The following is a 22,411-nucleotide window of genomic DNA, read 5'->3' as shown; positions in this document are numbered from 1 at the left end:
ACGGGATTCTCCGCTAAGTGATCAGCCAATGATTGTCTCTTACTTCATTTTGAGTCACATAGATGATGTCGAACACACTAAGCAATATCTGCCACTTTACTAATTCACCCGTAGGCATGGGTTTCTGGAAGATGTATTTTAGTGGATCCATCCTTGATATGAGATATGTAGTGTATGAATAGAAATAATGTCTCAGCTTCGAGGCTATCCATGTCAAAGCATAGAAGGTGCATTCCAATAGAGAATACTAGGCCTCGTAAGGTGTGAACTTCTTTCTTAGATAATATATTGCCTGCTCTTTCTTCCTAGTTTCGTCATGTTTCCCCAAAAATACAACCAAAGGCTCCATCCAAAACGGATAGATAAAGCAGTTGTGGTCTGTAATAGTAGCGTAAGGTCATGCCATCGAGGAGGTAGAGTAGGGTTGGTGGTGGGTCAGGGGTCAGGGGGTTGGTCGGGAGGCAAGAGAGGTAAGGGGAACAAGGGAGCCTATAGATTGAGAATTGGGTCATGGAACTTAGGAACATTGACGGGTAAGTCTATAGAGTTAGCAAAGATCCTCCATAAGAGAAAACCCAATATAGTGTGTCCAAGAGACTAGTTGGGTAGGATCGAAGGTAAGAGATGCAGATGGGTATAAGCTTTGGTACTCTAGAGTCTGGATGGTAAGAATGGAGTGGGTATCTTGGTGGATAGGGATCTTAGAGAGTCTGTGGTTGAGGTTAGACAGGTGAATGAAGATCAATGTCTATTAAGAAGATGGTTGGGGAGTTCACCCTAAATATCGTTAACACCTACATGCCGTATGAGGGCCTGGATGAGGAGGTTAAAAGGTGCTTCTAGGAGGGGTTGGATGAGATTGTTCGTAATGTTTTGCCTGCTGAGAGGCTAATTATAGGAGGGGATTTCAATGGTCATATTGGGTCGACCACAGGTGGTTATGGCGAGCTGTATGGTGGCTTTAGTTATGTGGACAGGAACGGAGGAGGCACCTCGCTGTTGGATTTTGCTAAGGCTTTTGAGTTGGTGATTGCGAACTTTAGTTTTCCAAAGAGGGAGGAACATTTGGTTACTTTTCAAAATACAGCGGCAAAGACTTAGATTGACTATCTCCTTCTTAGGAGGTGTGACAGAGGCCTGTGCAAGGATTGCAAGGTTATCCCTGGTGAGATCCTCACGAGGCAGCATAGGCTCTTGGTGATGGAATTATGTAAAAGAGGAAGAAAATGTGTGTTCGAGGATGATGGAGGATCACGTGGGGAGCCTTTACTAAGGATAATGCATAGGAGTTAGAGGGGCGATTATCGGCTATGTGAGCCAATATAAGCAGTGGGACGCGAGCATTATGTGGTCCACGATGGTAGGCAGCATAAGGGAGGCTGCGAGAGAGGTGTTAGGGGTCTCGACTTGCTATTCTAGCAGGCACAAAGGAGACTAGTGGTGGAATGAAGTGGTCCAAGGAAAAGTGGAAGCGAAGAAGGCGGCATACCTGAAGTTAGTAGGGAGCACAGGTGAGGAGGAGAGGAGAGCGTGCATGGATAGGTATAAGGTAGCTAGGAAGGAGGCTAAGCTAGCGGTCATGAAGGCTAAGACTGCGGCTTTTGGTGGTATGTACGAGGAACTAGGAGACAAGGGTGGGGAGAAGAAGTTATTCTGGCTGGCCAAGGCGAGGGAAAAGAAGACTCGGGATTTGGACCAAGTGAGGTGCATCAGAGATGAGAGAGGCAAAGTATTGATGGGGGAGGCCTAGATTAAGAGGAGATGGTAGACTTATTTTCATAAACTTCTGAATGAAGAAAGAAATAAGGATATTGTGCTAAGTGAATTTGACCATTCCGAGAGTCACCGTGACTTTGGGTACTATAGGCGTATCAAGGTTAAGAAGATCGTGGGAGCTATATGTAAGATGAGTAGGGGCAGAGCAACTAGGCCAGATAAGATTCCAATTGAGTTTTGGAGGTGTGTGGGAAGATCAGGCTTGGAGTGGCTGACTAGGCTGTTTAATGTTATTTTTAGGACAAAAACAATGTCAGATGAGTGGAGGTGGAGTATGGTGGTTTCGTTGTATAAGAACAAAGGTGATATCCAGAATTGTAACAACTATAGGGGTATCATATTGCTGAGTCATACCATGACAATTTGGGAGTGGGTGGTTGATGTGAGGGTGAGGAGGATGGTTTTTATGTCCGATAACCAGTTTGGGTTCATGCCATAGTCATTCGACTACGGAAGCTATCCACCTTATTAGGAGGTTGGTGGAACAGTATAGGGAGAGGAAGAAAGATCTACACATGGTGTTTATTGATCTGGAGAAAGCGTATGACAAGGTTCCTAGAGAAATTCTCTGGAGATACTTGGAGGAAAAAGGTGTGCCAATTGTCCACATTAGGACGATTAAGGACATGTATGATGGAACTAAGACTCGGGTTAGGATAGTAGTGTCACGCCCCGAACCTGGGGGGCGAGACCGGCACCTGGTGCCTTACCTATCCTTGCATACCAACTTGCAACTAAGGAACTCTGAAAAAATAATGTCATACTTTGGCCATGAGCCACATTGCCATACAATTGCAAATACTGACTAAACATCAATATAATGCTGGGCTGACAAGGCCGTCATAACTACTAAAGTTGGAAAACAAACAAAATATACATAATAGGCCTCTACTGATGGATATACTGTGATCGGAACAGGGCCACAGTCTACTCATAACATATATACATATATATACAAGATATGCATAAAGCTCTAGACCCGGCAACTCCGAAGGGTATGGAGCTTACCGATCAAACTAAACTCGGGCAACACCTAATGAGGAGGTCTACCTATCTGTCTGTCTAAACTTGCACGCATGAAATGCAGTGCCCCCCAGAAAAGGGACATCAGTATGATATAATGTACCGAGTATGTAAGGAAATATATTGAAAGCTGACACTGAACTGATAATTTAATAACTAAAAGTAACTGGAAGTCAAAGATGACCTGAAGATATGCTTACCTGCTGATACTGACTCAACTATCTCAATATAGTAAGTAAAATAGTTGTTTGACCCTATAAGGCTCGGTATATATATAATTGCTCTGTCGTAGTAGGCTCGCTCATAGGCGCTCGGCCATACTAGGCATTGTATCTCGACCAACTGGGCTTGCTTATAGGCGCTCGACCATAGTAGGCTCGGTTTATAACTTGCCATCTGATAATAGATTGCCGAATAGGGGCCTGCCCCTCGATTATAGCTCGATGGTAATGAAAATACTTTAATACCATATATATAAACTCTCTGCTCTCTTTACTAGAAGAAGGAAATACTCAATTGAATATGAGTCCCGATAAGGAGGATACTGTAACTTACAAAACTAGAAAAATATACGTAAATTTCGGGATATAAATTTTTCTTTATGCCTTGTTATCAAACTCGTGTAATTATGAGAACATGCCAAAATGAAAAAAAGGGCTTAGTCTTAACATACCTGGAGTAAGGAAAAATTTCGTAGGATATTCTTGAAAAAGGTTGTACCGTACTCCCTTAGAATCGCAAATTCTCACGTTGCTAATGTGCTAAGAAATCTCGTTGGATTTTTGGTTGATGAAATCACGTTTTTTGTGGGAACTTTGTAGGAATTTTGTAAGGCTCACGTTGCTAACCATTCAAAATTCACATTGCTCCCCCATCTGATTGTAGTGTTATTGCTATTGAAAATGTTAGGAATGAAGCTAATTGATAATGACTAAAGTCATGTCTTTAGGAACATTAGTTTACCACCTATTTGAAAATGATTAAGAGTCATAACTTGGCTTTGATTAATACTTCATTTTGCTGCCATGTTGAGTTTCATGAAACTTTATCCCAAAGATTCTAATTTATTAGTTGATCTCCCACTAGCAATTAATAATTATCCAATTATCCACATAATTAAGAATTATCTCAAATTACTTATAATACTACTCACTTTAAACACATCTTATACACCTTGCTATCATGGCTATAAGGTACCTTATATGGTACTAGTCTATAAATATCGGGTATTAACGCTCAACTCGAATTTTATCCCAACATGCCAAACTTTGACGAATTTTTTTTTTGACTTGCTTTCCCTCTCACCTTCACGAATTTACTCATAACTTGTGAAATAATGTAATCCTTATAATCTCCAAATAATCTTTTCCTTGGACAGATGTCTATTACCTTACAACAAATTCAACGTACAATACTACCGGCTACAACATCGTAGTAATTTAATACTGCAAAGCATAACATCATCGTAATATAATACTACAAGGCATAATATCATCGTAATATTGCGGGGCATAACATCATTCCCCCCTTTGGAACATTCGTCCTCGAATGTTGACTGATGTTCTTATTATTTTCTAACTCTTCTTTTACTTTCTAATTAGACCTTTCGGTACTTACACTTCTATCTTTCTTTCATAACCTCCCTTCCACATAGGTATAATTCACGTCCATAACTTGAAGCTCTATTATAATACTTGCGCCTTTGGTGCACACATAATTCGGTGGGAGCTTCGTACTGACTTCTTATGAGGTTGTTACTTTTCTAACTGGATTTATCGTCGAGCCGTTATAGAATATGGTTGTTGTGCCATCTCTCTTGCACCTTTAATATTAAGGTGATTCTACTATGTTCTCAATCATGATTCCTATAACTTCTGGGCCCAATAATTGGATTCCTGATTTACTTCACTGATGTAACTCTTTAGTTACCTCCTTCTTCTGATCGGCCTTTATGTCGGCTTAAGTTATCTCCCAATCTCGGGTTCATGCTATTAGTTATTCTGTTTAGCCTTTCATGCAGGCGAGGAATATGCATGATACAATCCTTTAACAATTTAATCCTTCGTTTATAATGTGGGCTTAATTCTTTCTTTTAATGATACCCGAATCTTCTACGGTTGTATATGCTACGTGTATAAAACTCCGAACCTTTAAGTGCGTTCATAACGTAACCAACTTTGGATCATTGATCGAATAATTTCTTTCGTTCCATCTTAGCTTACTTTGAACATAAGCTATTACTTTTCCTAGTTTTTTTACCCCCTTATTGCGTCCATACTTAGCTTATCTTAGTGCCACACATGCCAGAGTTTTTGTGCAACTCATATGATCTCGAATATTACTTTTAATTTTACTTCCCATTCATTAGCCACGGTAGGTGCCACTTTCCTTTAGAGTGCTTACAATGTTGGTGTGAGACTGTTGTTACACCAATCATTTCCTCTTTAGGTCGTTGTGCTTAGGTTGAAGCCTTATTCCCTATTTCCTCATCTAGTCTTTCGTTGTAGTATTTAGGGAGAACCCTTGACTCTCGTAAAGCTGCGAGCTTATTACAGACCTTTTGATGTCTTTCCTTGCCTATAATCATACATAGTTGCTTACCTTCGTGTCCTTGTGCTTGTAGGGTTGCTTCTGAACTGATATTTTTACTGCCTTTCCAGTGGCACTTTCTTTTATCGCCATAACACTTATACGGTACCCTTAACTACCCCGACTCCGATTTAAATATATCTCAAGTATTATAATGACATTACTGCGAGACTAAGTTCATCATGTTGGGGTTTACTACATTTATCTTGCATGATCTGCTGATTTGTATGTAACTTCTTGTCTAGTCATGACTAGGCTCATCTTGAATCAACTACTAACTACTCGTCGGCCCATTCTCATATCCATATTTCTTGTAATCTTTCATGGGCTATTTCCTTGTCTTAACTTACCTCACGTACTGGCTCCTTATCTATCAATAACATCCCGGGCAAGAACCCTTACTTCTTTTTCTTGACGTCATGCTTACATAACATTCGGGAATCATAGCATATCTGTATGATTTGGATAAGTGCAATCCCATCCCTTTCTTATTTTTATCACATTCTTCGTTTATCATTCCATATTCCCCCTTTAGGGGAGTACTAAGACTTGGAGCTACGACGACCTGCCTATAAATGTTTTTGCTCTCTATCTTTGGCATCCTTTCGCATCATCAATGACCCTTACTCGCCTTTTGGTAATCCTTCTGTACCAAGGATAACAAAATTCCTCACTGGAAATGGTGGTACTTAGTGTAACTGGCACATATAGTCCATTAAGCTTAACTTTGCTCACATTGCTTGCTTCAGGGAAGCGTTTTCCTGAATGACCATCATCTGAATTCATCATGGATCTTCTTCCTTTGTCCATTCTATTACTGTCAGAATGCAATCTGAAATTCTCATGATGCTGACTATTATCAAATCACTCAGTTCCTAATTCATGTTTAGTTTATCTTGTTCACCAGTCCATATTGATTTCTATTACTCTGGGGTCTAACTTTTCCTTCTGTTAATCACGTTAGAGTCGCGAACTTATTTCTCGAAATGAGGATGTGACTGTATGGCCTATACTTTTTTGTTGTCTTAAGGCCCATCACCTCTCGTCTCTTTCTTCATTTGACTATAGATTCTGTAACATTCTACCGTTGCCATCCATGTATCACATCTCACTCATAATGCTTCATTATCCCTCTTTGTACTTCCCTGCTAATATTTCTACCTATCATTTTATTTTGAAAACATTAGCAAGATATTTTTTCGCTTTTACGTCCCCTTGCTCCATCTACTAGCTCTTCGGGCTGCCTAACGTTCGACCTCTACTAGGGAAGGGAGCCACACTAAGGTAATATTTATCCCTTCAAGGTTTCGAGTTCCTATCTTTGTAGTACTCATATCTAGCTGTACTATTTTAGAGTGCACCATCTGAGTGTCTCACAAGGAGATTTATTAGCACATTTGCAATATCCTTTGGCAATGTTAACTAGTGCAAACAATTCATCCAATATTTTGGGTCACTCTAACCCCAGCCGGATCGTGATATTATGTCCTTCTCTTAAACCATATTTGTTAGCTCCGATAAAGCATAACTTACATCGGTGTGGCCAATTATACATACCTCTATTACTGTTAAAGGTAACTCAAAATGCTTATATCTCTATTCCTGAATGGTAATTAATGATAATCTTCGCTAACTGGATATCTCGTATCGTTCTTCATCTTGCTTCTTTTACTTGTTGAAACTTGTATTTATCTTCTGAATCTGTCATTGTCATTCACCATAAAGGTGGATAAATATTCTTGCCTTAAGCCTCCTTTTCCAAAAGCTCACCGAGTTCTTCTGACTCAACTCTTTCACAGCCGCATTCAATCCTTTACCAACCATCTTTCTAAATGTAGGCATCGTCGTATTACGAATAAAATAGAGTTTAGAAAATTTAGTTCTTACAACTAAGCTCTACCAAACGATCTAGAGTAGGAAGAAAGAGTGACAATCCTAAATGCCCTATAGCCTTCTGCTTATAAGTGTGGTGCATGACACAACCATAAACAAGACCCTACTAGACACGACTTGTAGACTCCCTAGGACAGAACTACTCTGATACCACTTTTGTCACGCCCTGAACCAGGGAGGCGAGACCGGCACCCGGTGCCTCACCTATCCTTGCATACCAACTTGCAACTAAGGGACTCTGAACATATAATGTCATACTTTGGCCATGGGCCACATTGCCAGATAATTGCAAATACTGACTAAACATTAATATAATGCTGGGCAGACAATGCCATCATAACTACTACAGCTGGCAAACCAACAAAATATACATAAAAGGCCTATAATCTCAACATGATATGTCTACAAGCCTCTATGGTGGATATACTTTGATCGAAATAGGGCCACAGTCTACTCATAACATATATACATATATATACAAGATATACATAAAGCTCTAGACTCAGCAACTCCGAAGGGTATGGAGCTTACCGATCAAGCTGAACTCGGGCAACATCTAATGAGGAGGTCTACCCATCTATCTGTCTGAACCTACACGCATGAAATGAAGCGCCCCAAGAAAAGGGACATCAGTACGAAATAATGTACCGAGTATGTAAGGCAATATACTGAAAGCTGACACTGAACTGATAATATAATAACTAAAAGTAATTGGAAGTCAAAGATGATCTTAAGATATGCTTACCTGCTAATACTGACTCAACTCTCTCAATATAGTTAGTAAAATAGTTGCCCGACCCTATAAGGCTCGGTATATATATAACTGCTCTATCGTAGTAGCCTCACTCATAGGTGCTCGGCCATACTAGGCATTGTATCTCGACCAACTGGGCTCGCTTATAGGCGCCCGGCCACAGTAGGCTCGGTATATAACTTACCATCAGATCAGAGATTGCCCAGTAGGGGCCTGCCCATCGATTATAGCTTGATGGTAATAAAAATACTTTAATACCATATATATAAACTCTTTGCTCTCTTGACTGGAAGAAGAAAATATTCAATTGAATATGAGTCCCGATAAGGAGGATACTGTAACTTACAAAACTAGAAAAATATACATAAATTCCGGGATATGAATTTTTCTTTATGCCTCGTTATCAAACTCGTGTAATTACGAGATCATGCCAAAATGAAAGAAGGACTTAGCCTTAACATACCTGGAGTAAGGAAAAAAATTCCGTATAATATTCTTGAAAAAGGTTGCACCGTACTCCATTAGAATCGCAAAATCTCACATTGCTAATTTGCTAAGAAATCTCGTTGGATTTTTGGTTGAAGATATTAATTTTTTTGTGGGAACTTTGTAGGAATTTTGTAAGGCTCACGTTGCTAACCATTCAAAATTCATGTTGTTCCCCCATCTGATTGTAGTGTTTTTGCTATTGAAAACGTTACGATTGAAGCTAATTGAAAATGGCTAAAGTCATGTCTTTAGGAACATTAGTTTGCCACCTATTTGAAAATGATTAAGAGTTCATGTCCTTTAGTTTGCTGCCTATTTGAAAATGATTAAGATTCAAAACTTGGCTTTGATTAATACTTCATTTTGCTGCCACGTTGAGTTTCATGAAACTTTATCCCAAAGATTCTAATTTATTCGTTAATCTCCCACTAGCAATTAATAATTATCTAATTATCCACATAATTAAGAATTATCTCAAATTACTTATAATACTACTCACTTTAAACACACCTTATACACCTTGCTATCATGGTCATGGGGTAACTTATATGGTACTAGTCCATAAATATCGGGTATTAATGCTTGGCCCGATTTTTATCCCAACATGCCATACTTGGATGAAAATTCTTTTCTTTTTGACTTGCTTCCCCTCTCACCTTCACGAATTTACTCATAACTTGCGAAATAGTGTAATCCTTATAATCTCCAAATAATTTTTTCCGTGGACTGATGTCTGTTACCTTACGACAAATTCAACGTATAATACTACCAGGCGCAACATCGTAGTAATTTAATACTGCAAAGCATAACATCATAGTAATATAATACTGCAAGGCATAATATCATCATAATATTGCAGGGCGTAACAAGTAGGAAGCGACTCAGAGCATTTTCCTGGGCAAAGGTCTAACTCATTTGTTTTATGCAGAAGATGAGGCATGAAATTCCCGTGTTCGGCATGGTTCAGAACATCCCACCTTAATTGATTAATTGGTGGAACGACTTTGCACTGTGTGATAGGAATCATGTAAGAAGGGTACTGGATAATTTACCATCCTTGATGGACATCCGGAAAGTAGAGAACTAATTAAGGCAACCACTATGTTTTGGGATGAAAAGAGAGTCGTTTTTCGATTTGAAAATATGGAGACGACTCCCCTTTTGGAAGAAATTAGAGGCTTCACTAAACTTCCATGGGATAGTCCATATCTGTTAGTGCCAGAAAGTTGTACCCCACATGGCTTTCAGAAATTGGCTAGGTTCAAGAAGAATAATCAGTTTGTTTGATTAAAGAAGTCCTGCATTCCCTTCGACATTCTCTATGAATGGTATGGACACATCAAATCATATTGCTTGTATCATGAGGAATTGGTCATCACCTCCGTAAGATGGGTTCATCGTCAAGTTTATGTCTTTATAGTATGTTTTCTAGGTTTACTGATTTTCCCAATGCAAGGAGGGAAAATTCACACTCGTTTAGCCATGGTCGCAAGGACCATGATGGAAGGAATTGAGGGACAAAACTACATTAATATTCCTATGATACTAGCTGAGATGTAATGGGCCTTGGATCCATGCAAATATGGGGCTAGGTATTTTGAGGGGTGCAATCTTCTGCGTCAAGATTTCCCGCGTAGGCCATTGAATGACTATATTGACAGTCATCATCCAAAGAAGATGACATTTGCTCCTGACAGATTTGCAAAAACATGCAAATGTTAAAGGATGGGTATGTCTCTTCAGCATCCTGACTGATGAATAGATACACTCGATGTTTCCCAGCAAAAAATTCATAATCTGGTCCAAAGGGGCCACATATTTGTTGTTGATTGGGTTGCGACACATATTCCCTTATGCTCCTATAAGGGTAATGATGCAAGCTGGAAGGAAACAGGTTATACCCCGGGTATCCAACATGACTCTATACAAGGCAGACTTTAAAGGTGACGTTATCCCTTTTAAGTTCGAGGCTCAGCACATGTGGAATCAAAAGATCATTGTAGATGGAGAGACTATAAAGCCTGACCGGTATCATGCTGGGCATATGTACTACCTTTCCTAGCTAGAAGGTGATATAACCGGGGATGTCAAACCGAGAATCAACCTGAAAGAAAGGATGATAGATGAAGAGGCCGAGGCTCAGGTAAAATACAAAAGGTTGCGCAAGAGGGTTTTTGATTCTAAGGCCAAGCACGTGGAACAACATAAGACAGACAAGGAAGCAATAAAGGAGTTGAATGAGATAGCAAGCAAGCCAATAAAAAGGTTGGAGCACTTAGAACAAGGGGTGATAGAGTTAGAGGGGAAGATGAGGAAGAGACTCTAGGATTGTCGGGGTACAGGCTATGATGAAGGACGAAAGCTAGAAATAGCTTACTTGCTGCTCGACATGCACGATCTTGTGAGTGTGATCGTTGGAGTCCAAAGGGCGAAGCACAGAGAGGGTCCATCTGGGATCACGTTTGTTCATTTATTCTGGCAACATCAGCATATCGCACCAGATCCAGAGGTCTTCCACCTCCTCCCCCTCCCCTCAACAATATCAAAAGCAAGGGTAAAGGAAAGATGGACATTTTAAGTGGCAACAGGAAAGACAATGATCCTACGGTAGAGAATGTGGAGACTTTAGATGGAAGAAGTACACCGGGGCAAAATGAACTAGTTCTGCTATTAGAACAGAAGATTTTGGAGTTACAAGGCGAGCTAGAGCAGGTCTACAACTTCGTCAACCTCTCCCCCACCTTAAACATCCCCAAAAGCAATCAAAAGAATACCACCACTCAAAACCAGACACAACCCCAGAATCCAAAACCTTAAAATCAACAACCCCAAGCTCCACAAAATCCCCCTACTACACAATAATATCATAACCCCACACTCTTACAAAACCTAAACCCTCTACCATTACAAACTCCTCAATATCATCTCTATAATATAGCCCAATACCCATAAACTGCCACCTAACCTACTCATCAAAATATACCACAACCTACCCACGACCCACCTTAGGCATCCATCAATGATCACTGATACACTCAGGTCCCTAGAACCCATCAAAGCAATCTCATATACGTGGAAACCCTAGTATACACCTCACAACAAACACTATAGATGCCCGCACCTACGGAGAAGGACCTGCTCATTAGGGACATAGCTGAAGAATTGAAGAAGTTGTTTGGAAGGGTCCAGAGTATCGAGGGAGGAAAAGGCATGGACAGTTTAAATTATGAAGATTTGTGTATCCAACCAGATGTGGGGCTACCTAAGGGTTACAAACCCCCAATGTTTGAAATGTTTTATGGCACCGAAGATCCCAAGGTGCATTAGAGAACTTATTGCGATAAACTCGTGGGCATAGGTAAGAATGAGCAAATATTCAAATAGTTGTTCATGCAAAGTCTCACTAGGGATGCTTTACCTTGGTACATCAGCCAAAACCCAAAGAAATAGCCTAATTGGGTGAGTATGACATCCGACTTTATGGACAGAATTAGGTTCAACACGAAGAATGCACCGGGTGTCTTCTATAGCCAGAATCTCAAGAAGAACCCCACAGAGACCTTCTGTGAATATGCTACCCGTTGGAGATCAGAAGCTGCTAAGTTAAGGTCGCCATTGGAGGACGAACAAATGAATAAGTTCTTTGTCCGAGCTCACGACCCACAGTATTATGAAATATTGATGGTCACAGAGAATTACATGTTCTCCGACACCATCAAGCTGTGAGAAAGAATTGAAGAGGGTATCAAGAGTGGCATGGTTACCAACTTTGAAGCTTTGCAAGCCACTAATAAATCTTTGCAGTCTGGAGGCATTTCTCAAAAGGAAAAAGTGGGTGCCATGATGGTAGCCTAAGGGCCGAAGTCTCCTCTCACCAATCAAACACCCCCACCTACATATCATGCCTCACCCCCAAAATACCATTACCCTGCTACCACCTACCATACCTACAATACCTAGCGAGTATACTGCCACTCATATCCACATGCCTGTCAGAACTATCCAAAATCCCGACCAAATTTCGACCGGAGAGCACCTAGATAGTACACCCCTATTTTCGAACCAATAGCCCAAATGTATGAGAGACTAAAGGCCGCAGGTTATGTCACTCCCATTCCTGCAGCCGCGATTGAAAATCCTCAGTGAGCTAATCCCAAAAAAACTCGTGCCTATCACTCGGGCATGAAAGGACACCATTGAGGAATGTCGCATGTTGAAAGATAAGATCTAGAAATTGATTGACACTAAGGTAATACAAGAAAAGGAATATACATACAATGTCCACAATAATCCCCTTCCCGACCATAGGGGTGAGGGAGTAAACATGATCGAGACTGATGAAGAATGGTATCAGGAATGATCCATCAGTCATATTCAAGAAGGGGACTCTGCTATGACATCCCCTTTCACACTCTCACTAATTGTGGTGCAAACCAAGGCACCGTTCGAGGTTGAAGTGTCTACATCTAGGCCACCGTTCACTATGATGGCAGCTCCATCGCCATCCTGTCGATCTAATATTGTTCCATGGAATTATGTGGCAGAGGCACGAAGGAAAGCGAAAGCCAAGATAGAAGAAGCAGGTGCTACCCAAGGAATGACTAGAACATGCAAGGTCTACCTGCCGGAAAATCTCACTCGGGGAGGAACAAGTAAGGAGACCGCACCAAAACCACCCATTGTGGAAACATATACCGATGATCTTTGGAGAAAAGTATAAGCGAAGGAGTATTCTGTTCTTGATCGCCTAAACAAAGCTCCTGCCCAAATATCCACCTCGTCATTGTTGCAAAACTCAAACGCACACAAGAACGCCTTGACGAAGGTGTTGAGCAAAGCCTATGTACTTGCTGGCATCACCAGTGAAGAGATGGAAATATAGTTAGACAGGTGCTAGAGACACATAAGATCACCTTCCACGAAGATGTGTTGGCACTGAAAGGTATGAGCCATAACAAAGTATTGCACATCACCTTGGAGCATGAAAACAAACATTGATCGAGTCTTGATTGATGGAGGTTCGAGTTTGAGCATATGCTCTCTGACTACCCTGAAATGATTGGGCATAGGCATAGTGGAGATACAGTTGGGAAGCACAAACATGAAAGCACTCGATGGGTCCTAAAGAGCTACAATTGGAGAAATTGACATGGGTTTGAAGATAGGCCCGACCATGTTCGATGTTGAGTTCCAGGTATTACATATCTATGCTACCTACAACTTGCTATTAGTATGCCCATGGATACATATGGCTAGGCCAGCTGCTTCTACTTTGCACCAGGTTGTGAAGTTCGAGTGGAATCATCAAGAGGTAGTTATTCACGGAGATGGAAACAATCCTATCTATACCAACCAGACCGCACCAGCAATTGAAAATAGAAGGAAGTTGGGAGGAGAAACACTCTACAATATCGATCTAATAAATACAGTCGAGAGAGGACTATGGTGGAGCAATAAGGTGCTAAGCCTGCTACTTTGGTTGGGGTATGAGCCGGGCAAAGGTCTTGGTCCCAAGTTTTAAGGGATAACAGAACCAATATGACCACGTACTCAGGACACAATCTTTGGTCTCAGATATGAATATAATGTGCTAGAATATGAGGATTGGTCACCACCATGGCATGGCTTCTATTATCCATTTCCTAAACCACGCCACCATTGTACCAGACATTTTGTAAGGACGATGTGATTTAGGGTTCTAAAGAAGATGAGACCTTAGCTGGTATGAGGAACTTGTTTCTGTACGAGGAAGATATGGATTTTAATGTGATCTTGGGGGTAGGGGAGGAAGACCTTACCATCCAGATGGTAGGAGATGGAATTGCTCTCAGGAACTAGACCACTGTACCATCCCAGGCTCGCCGAGCATCTGGGTAGTGAATCATTTCTTTTTGTTTAATATATTATTATCTCTCTACATTCTTTTCAGCATAACTATTTCCTATCCTATTGAATCTACAACTGTGATGTGTAATGAGACAACAGAACACGATGAAAACGATTTAGAAGAATGGGAAAACGATGTCATACCTGAGGAAATTGTTAGGGAAGTAGAGGATTTTGAGAATAAACCAAAGACCAATCTAGAAGAGACTAAAGTAGTTAATTTGGGATATTCTGAAACAGTCAAAAAAACTCACATTAGCATTCATCTATCATCGTCAGATAGAGAAGAGTATATCAATTTCTGAAGGAATATGAGGACATTTTTGTATGGTCTTACGACAACATGATAGGGCTGAGCACATCTATAATGTCTCACAAGCTACCTACCAACCCTATGTGTCCACCACTGAAACAAAAACTCAGAAAGTTCAAGCCAGACATGAGTTTGAAGATAAAATAGGAGGTTACCAAACAAATCAAAGCTAAAGTCCTCTGAGTGGTGCACTATCCAACCTGATTAGCCAATATCATTCTCGTACCAAATAAAGACAGAGAGGTTAGGGTGCGTGTTGACTACCGAGATCTGATTAGAGCAAGTCCTAAGGATGATTTTCCACTACCCAACATACACATATTGATCGATAATTGCGCCAAGAATGAACATCAATCCTATGTTGATTCCTTTACAAGATACCACCAGATCTGGATGGACGAATAGGATGTAGAGAAGACAACCTTCATCACACTATGGGGGTGTACTGCTACAAGATGATGTCGTTTGGTTTGAAGAATACATGGGCAACCTATATGAGGGCCATGGCCACTCTCTTTCATGATAATATCCACAAGGAAATAGAAGTGTACGTGGATGATGTTATCATCAAATCTAAGAAGAGCCCGGATCACATAGCAGACCTGAGAAAGTTTTTTGATCGACTGTGGAAGTATAACCTGCAGTTAAACCCTGCAAAATTTGCTTTCGAAGTCGCTGTGGGGAAGTTGCTAGGTCTCATTTTCAGCCGCCATGACATTGACCTGGATCTGTCAAAGATGAAATCCTTTTAGGATTTGCCACCACCAAGGAACAAGAAAGACAAACTAAGTTTCTTGGGCCGTCCACATTATATTAACCGCTTTATATGACAACCAACAGTAATATGTGAACCAATCTTCAAAATGCTAAAAAAGACGTTGCAACTAGTTGGACTAAGAAATGTCAAAAGGCTTTCGATAAAATCAAAGAGTATCTGTCCAAAACCTCATGTGTTAGTCCCACCAGAGCCCGGGAGACCTCTACTGTTGTACTTGTCCGTGTTGGATAGAGCGTTTGGATGCATCTTAGGACAACATAATGAGACCGGAAGGAAGGAGCTAGGAATATACTATTTTAGTAAGACATTCACACCTTATGAAGCCCATACTCATTATTAGAATGCATCTGTCGCACTATAGCGTGGATAGCCCAGAAGTTGAGGCATTATTTCTTTGCATACACCACATACCTCATATAAATAATGGATCCATTAAAGTACCTTTTTCCAAAAGCTGATGCCTATAGGCAAGATGGCAAAGTGGAAAATACTTCTAAGTGATTTCGACATCGTCTATGTGACTCAGAAAGAGTCAAGGGGCAAACATTAGCTGATCACCTGGCAGAGAATCCTGTATGCGGAGAATGTGAACCATTAAAAATGTATTTTCCCGACAAGGAAGTGTCGTTCATGGGAGAAGATATCGCTGAAGCATATGATGGTTGGAGAATGCTCTTTGACGGAACCGCAAACTTCAAGGGAGTGGGCATCAAAGTTGTCCTAGTATTAGAAACCAGCTAGCATTATCTGGTATCTACCAAGCTCTGATTCCCATGCACCAACAATATGGTTGAATATGAGGCTTACATTTTGGTACTCAGGTTGGCCATCGACATGAACATCGGAGATTCAAACTTTCTGATACACCAGGTACTAAAATAATGGGCCACAAAGATAGAATTCGAACATGTTCCTAGAATTCAGAATGAGTTAGCAGATGCATTGGCCACCCTATCTTCTATGATACAACATCCAAACAAGAACTATATCGACCTCATCTCAATAGAGATCCACAAACAACCTGCCTACTATGCTCATGTTGATGAGGAAACCCATGGTTTCACAACATCAAAGAATATCTGGAAAAGGGAGAGTACCCAGAAGGTGCTACACATACTCAAAAGCACACATTACAAAGGTTGGCTAACCATTTCTTTCATAGCGGAGGAATTCTATACAGAACAACTCCTGACTTAGGATTGCTACGATGTGTCAATTCTAAGGAAGCGTCTAGGTTGATCGAAGAGATACATGCAGGAACCTGTGGACCTCACATGAATGGGTTTATGCCAGCCAAGAAGTTATTAAGGGCATGATATTTGTTGGAGGATCATGGAGACTGGGTGCATCAACTACGTACAGAAGCGTCACCAGTTTCAGGTACACGATGACATGATACGAGTATCGCCCAACAAACTCAATATGACAAGTTTGCCTTGGCCTTTTGCTGCCTGGGGCATGGATGTCATCGGACCTATCGATCCTGCTGCCTCCAATGGACACAGATTTATCTTGGTAGCCATCGATTACTTTTTAAAATGGGTCAAAGTCATATCCTACAAAGTTGTGACTAAGAAGGTCATAGCATATTTTGTTCGAGATCGTATTTTCTGTCTGTTTGGGGTGCCTGAATCAATCAATACTGACAACACCGCCGATCTCAACACTTACCTAATGAAATCCATGTGTGAAATATTCAAGATTTAAACATCGGAACTCTACAACATATAGACCGCAGATGAATGGAGTCATAGAAGACGGCAACAAGAACATTAAGAATATACTAAGGAAGATAGTGGAAAACTACAAACAGTGGTATAAGAAGCTACTATTTGCTCTGCTCGAATACCGCACCATGGTCTGAACATCAACTCGGGCAACTTTGTATTTATTGATCTATGGTACTGAAGTTGTTATACCTGCCGAGGTGAAAATTCCATCCCTAAGAATCATAGAGGAGGCCAAACTTGGCAATGCGGAATGGGTACAAAGACGATACGATCAATTGGCTCTCATTGACAGTAAAAGGATGACTGCAATGTGTCACAGTCAAATTTACCAGAATAGGATTGCAATGAATTTTAACTAAAAGGTTAAAATAGGGCAATTCATACCAGGGCAACTGGTTTTGAAGCGGATCTTCCGCATTAGGATCAAGCAAAGGGGAAATTCTCACCTAACTGGGAAGGTCCTTATATAATTCACCGAGTGCTGACAGGAGGAGCACTCATACTAGCAGAAATGGATGGAGAGATATGGACAAAACCTATCAATTCGGATGCCGTCAAGAGATATTATTTTTGAGATTATATTTTCACTTTCTTATTGATGTAACATGAACTACGCTTGACCTGATTCCCATTTAAGAGAGGATACATAGGTAGCCATGTGAGTTCGGTCACATTATATTAAAATCTACATTCCTCTCTGTGGTCATAAACTAGGGCAAGATTTTAAGCTTTAATGTCATCACATCAAGGATCGCCGGAAGTATTCATCAGAATTAGGGTAGAATTTTGAGGGGGTTCTCAAAATTTCAGAATAAGGACATTGCAAAGTCTCAAAAGCATGTCACAGTCGATGATTTGACAAAACTCTTTATCTTGCGCTTTATCACGTATTTTAAGTAACTGCATTTCTTACAACTAATTAATTACAAATGAATGTTTTTTCACGCAAATATTATAGTGATGTAAACATATGGCATGCTAGACTTGATCATATTGGCTAACGAAGATGCAAATGTCAGCAAAACAAGGTTTGCTTTCCAGCATTAAACATGTGGGTTTTTCAACTTGTTAAAAATTGTCTAGCAGAAAAGTCAGCAAAAATAACTTTTTGGTAAGGCGACTAGAGCTGAATATCCTTTGCAATTAGTCTATTTGGACATTTGTGAGACTATTAATGTTAAGAATAGGCATGAAGCAAGTTATTCATCACATTTATTGATGACATTACCTGTTTCAATTATGTCTATTTAATTTCCAACACATCAGAAGCAATAAGTTGCTTCAAACACTTTATGAGCCTAGTGGAAAATCAATTAGACAAGAATATAAAAGCTCTTCGAACTGACCATGGTTGTGAATACTTATCAACCCAATTTAATGGATTATGTGATGAAAGAGAATAGTTCATCATTTGACTATCCCCTAATACTCCACAATAACATGTTTTTGAGAAGAGAAGAAACAGAACGCTCATAGAAATGGTTAGGTCAATGATGGCGCAAGTTAACCTCGCAATTAGTAGATGGGTGATTGTTGCTTACTGCCACCTATGTACTTAACAAAGTGCCTACAAAGTTAGTTACTACTACTCCATATGAGTTATAGACTAGAAGACAAGCCGACCTGAGTGTATTAAGACCTTGGAGTTGTGTTGCCTATACACATGATTCCTCTCACAAATATGACAAATTGGGCACGAAGGGAAAGAAAAGTATTTTTATAAGATACTTTGAAACCTCAAAGGATTATATGTTTAATGGTCAGCAAGATAGTGGGAGTGTAACTGAGTTTGAATCACAAGATGTCACATTCTTAGAGGATGAGTTTCCTAAGAAGGGAGAGGTAGGTCAAGACCTAACCTTATTTGAGATAATGGATCAAGAACTACAAGGATCAGTTCATTCTATTGGGAGAATTTTAGCAAATGATGAATTAGTTTTTCATAAAGGACCTCCATCATCATTAGATATGAATGAAATTAATCCTTATATATTTAGTGGAAGTGAGAAATTGAATCTTGTTCCAAGTGAGAGCGAGATGGTCACAGATCTTGTTCCAAGTGGGAGAATGATGACTGTTCTTTATCCAAGTGGGAGCAACATTGATCTAAATGTGAACAATTATGAATCACAAATAAGACGTGGTTCTAGTAAAAAAAAAACTCCCCGCGCGATTTGATATTGAAGGCAATGAATAATTTATGATGCTCCTACAAGAATAAAGTGAGCCTAAAAATATAAAAGAGGCTCTCTCATGCCCTTATAAGGATAAATGGACAAAATCAATGGAAGATTAATTGGAGTCTGTGAGAGCCAACAAAGTTTGGAAACTAGTTTACCTCCTTGAAGGACACAAAGCAATTAGGCTGTTCGTATAGTAGTAGGTTTGAGAACCAGTTCAAACAGTTGGCTGTTCATGGCCTAGATGTACCTACCGTCTTTTTTTTTGGATCAATATCAGCAGTTCATCTGAAGGTGATCCCCCCTACTATCTACAACTTCAGACGAGATAAGAGGGCTTATTTCCCAAAAAAGGTTCAGCTCCCTTCCCTTACTGACGATCGGAAATTCTTTCTAACAACTCCATCTGCCCATCTGAGAACGACGAACAAATGGGTTCTCAAAATTAAGCTCAAGGTTGATGGCATAGTTGGGAGATATAAGGCTTGACTGGTGGAGAACGGGTACACACAACAAAAAGGAATAGACTACGAAGGGACTTTCTTTCCTATTGTATGATTTACCTTTGTTCACCTGGTTCTAGCTATTGCTGCAAGCTTAAATCTTGAATTACATCACATAGATGTAAAGACTGCCTTTCTCAATGGAGAATTAGATGAAGAAATCTATATGGAACAACCTAAGTGTTTCATTAAAAAGGGCCACGAACAAAAAAGTTTGTAGACTTTTGAAGTCTGTTTATGGCCTCAAATAATCTTTAAGACAATGGTATATACATTTTTAAAATGTTGTCATATCTAATGGTTTTACCATGATGGACGAAGACCAATACATTTATACCAATAGATCAAGGAACAAGCTAGTGATGTTAACATTGTATATAGATGACATACTTATAGATGGAAATAATAAGTACTTTATAACTAAGATAAAGTCATGGTTGTCATCTTAATTTGATATGAAAGATATGGGTGAAGCTGCATATATTCTTGGAGTTAAGATTTCAAGAGATCGTCCAAAGAAACTATTGTATCTCTCACAAGAGAATTTCATTAGAAAAATTCTTGAATTGTGAGAATTACATTAGGAAAATTCTTGAACGATTCAATATGCAAAATAGTAGCCCGATTGATACTCCTATCATTAAAAGCCATACCTTGGGAAGTCAGATATGTCCTAAGACTCCTGAAGAGATAGAAAGAATGAGTCAATTTCCTTATATGAGCGCAGTCGGAAGTCTAATGTACGCTATCATATGTACTAGACTTAATATCTGTCAAGTAGTTGACTTAGTAAGTAGTTATCAAACTGACCCAGGTTTAGCATATTGACAAGTAGTAAAGAGTATCATGAGATTTCTAAAGGGAACTACTGATTATGCACTTTGTTACCAAGGCGACAAGGATCTGCGGTTTGTTAGATACAGTGATGCTGATCTCGAAAGAGATCGAGACGAGAGAAAATCTACCTCAGAATATGTTTTCTTACTCAGTGATGGCACGATATCATGGAGTGGTAAGAAACAATCATGTATATCACTATCTTCGATAGAAGCCAAATACGTACGTCGCTCTCGCTTCAGCACCACAAGAAGTTGTTTTGTTGAAAAAGTTCTTGCAATAATACTTGTTGGATATCTCTAAAGACACTAAACCAGTGTTAGTCTACTGTAACAGTAAGGCTGCAATATCCTCCACTAAGGACCATAAGTTTCATTGTAAAATCAAACACAAAGATATCAAGTATAGCTATGCGAGAGTCATGGTTAGACGTAAGGTAGTGAACGTATAGTATGAGTCTATAAAAGATATGTTAGCAGATCCATTGACTAAGCCTTTGTCTAGAGATACATTTATGAAACACACTAGGTCTCAAGGCTTGCGTAAACTTTGAGACACTTCATTTTGTTCTTTATTTTGTCATGTTCACAAAACTGATGTTCTTTGATTATGAATAAAGTTAATTTACATACATACATACATATATACATACATACATACATATTTGAGAAATAATGTGAGGATAATGTGAGTAGACAAGAAGTTGACCTTCTCACACAGGAAACTGTCTCCTTATCTTAATAATGTGAGGATATGAGACATGATTTTAAGCAAAATTATCATAAGCATAGTTTGAGAAATATTCGCTTAAAATTAGAATGTGTTTTAACAATGACATAAGGTCATTATGGTGAAAAACATTCACCTAGTCTACTTTGTGAGCCAGATATGAGTTAAAAATGATATTGTAGATCAATGAACTAAAATTTAGATACTTATGGTTTTTAAATATCAAATGTATAACTTCCTTTATGAGATAAAAACATATGCTTCCTGGGAAAAAGGAAAAGATGTTGTAGCACATGTTTCATACCATGTGTGCTATTGTCGACCAATTGGATTAACATAAGTCCATTCTCAACTTAATGTTGAGACCCATAGTTTTTATGGTGGCTCAAGATTTTGTACCCTCAAAGACTCTGATCAGATACTTGAGACCTAGTGTGATGTCTATCTTAGTGTGTTTCCAAAGAAACATAAACACAAATTCGGTCTAGCAGTGTATATCTAGAAAAGCAATCAAACTAATTAATGTTAAGGGGATTGTGAGAAAAGGAAGATCATTGATGGAATATCATTTATTTGTATTCACTGGTGCACCAGTTATAATTTATGACTTATGATTGTGAATACAAGAATAATGATATATGAACCGCGATAAATCTAAACAAAACATCTAAGTAGAAATAAGATGTGATACTACGATTCAAGTCGCCAAAGAACTTACTGAAATACTCTGAGCAATCGAATAAGTTGTATAGGCCAGAGTTTGGTTTACGTAATAATGGGTGGAAGCTAACTCACAGCTTACTTTACCAAATTGAGAAGGAAAGGACCCTATACACATGCATATAAAACGTACTGCTTTGCCATGTTCTGACGTCTGCATGCAGCCTTACTACGTAATTTTTATTTTCCCTTGATAGTGAAGGCATGCATA

The sequence above is a fragment of the Nicotiana sylvestris genome, chromosome 8 (genome assembly GCF_000393655.2).
Source record: "Nicotiana sylvestris chromosome 8, ASM39365v2, whole genome shotgun sequence".
In the NCBI taxonomy this organism is placed as follows: domain Eukaryota; kingdom Viridiplantae; phylum Streptophyta; class Magnoliopsida; order Solanales; family Solanaceae; genus Nicotiana; species Nicotiana sylvestris.
The sequence above is the reverse complement of the archived record's forward strand: the minus strand, read 5'-3'. Positions refer to the sequence as shown.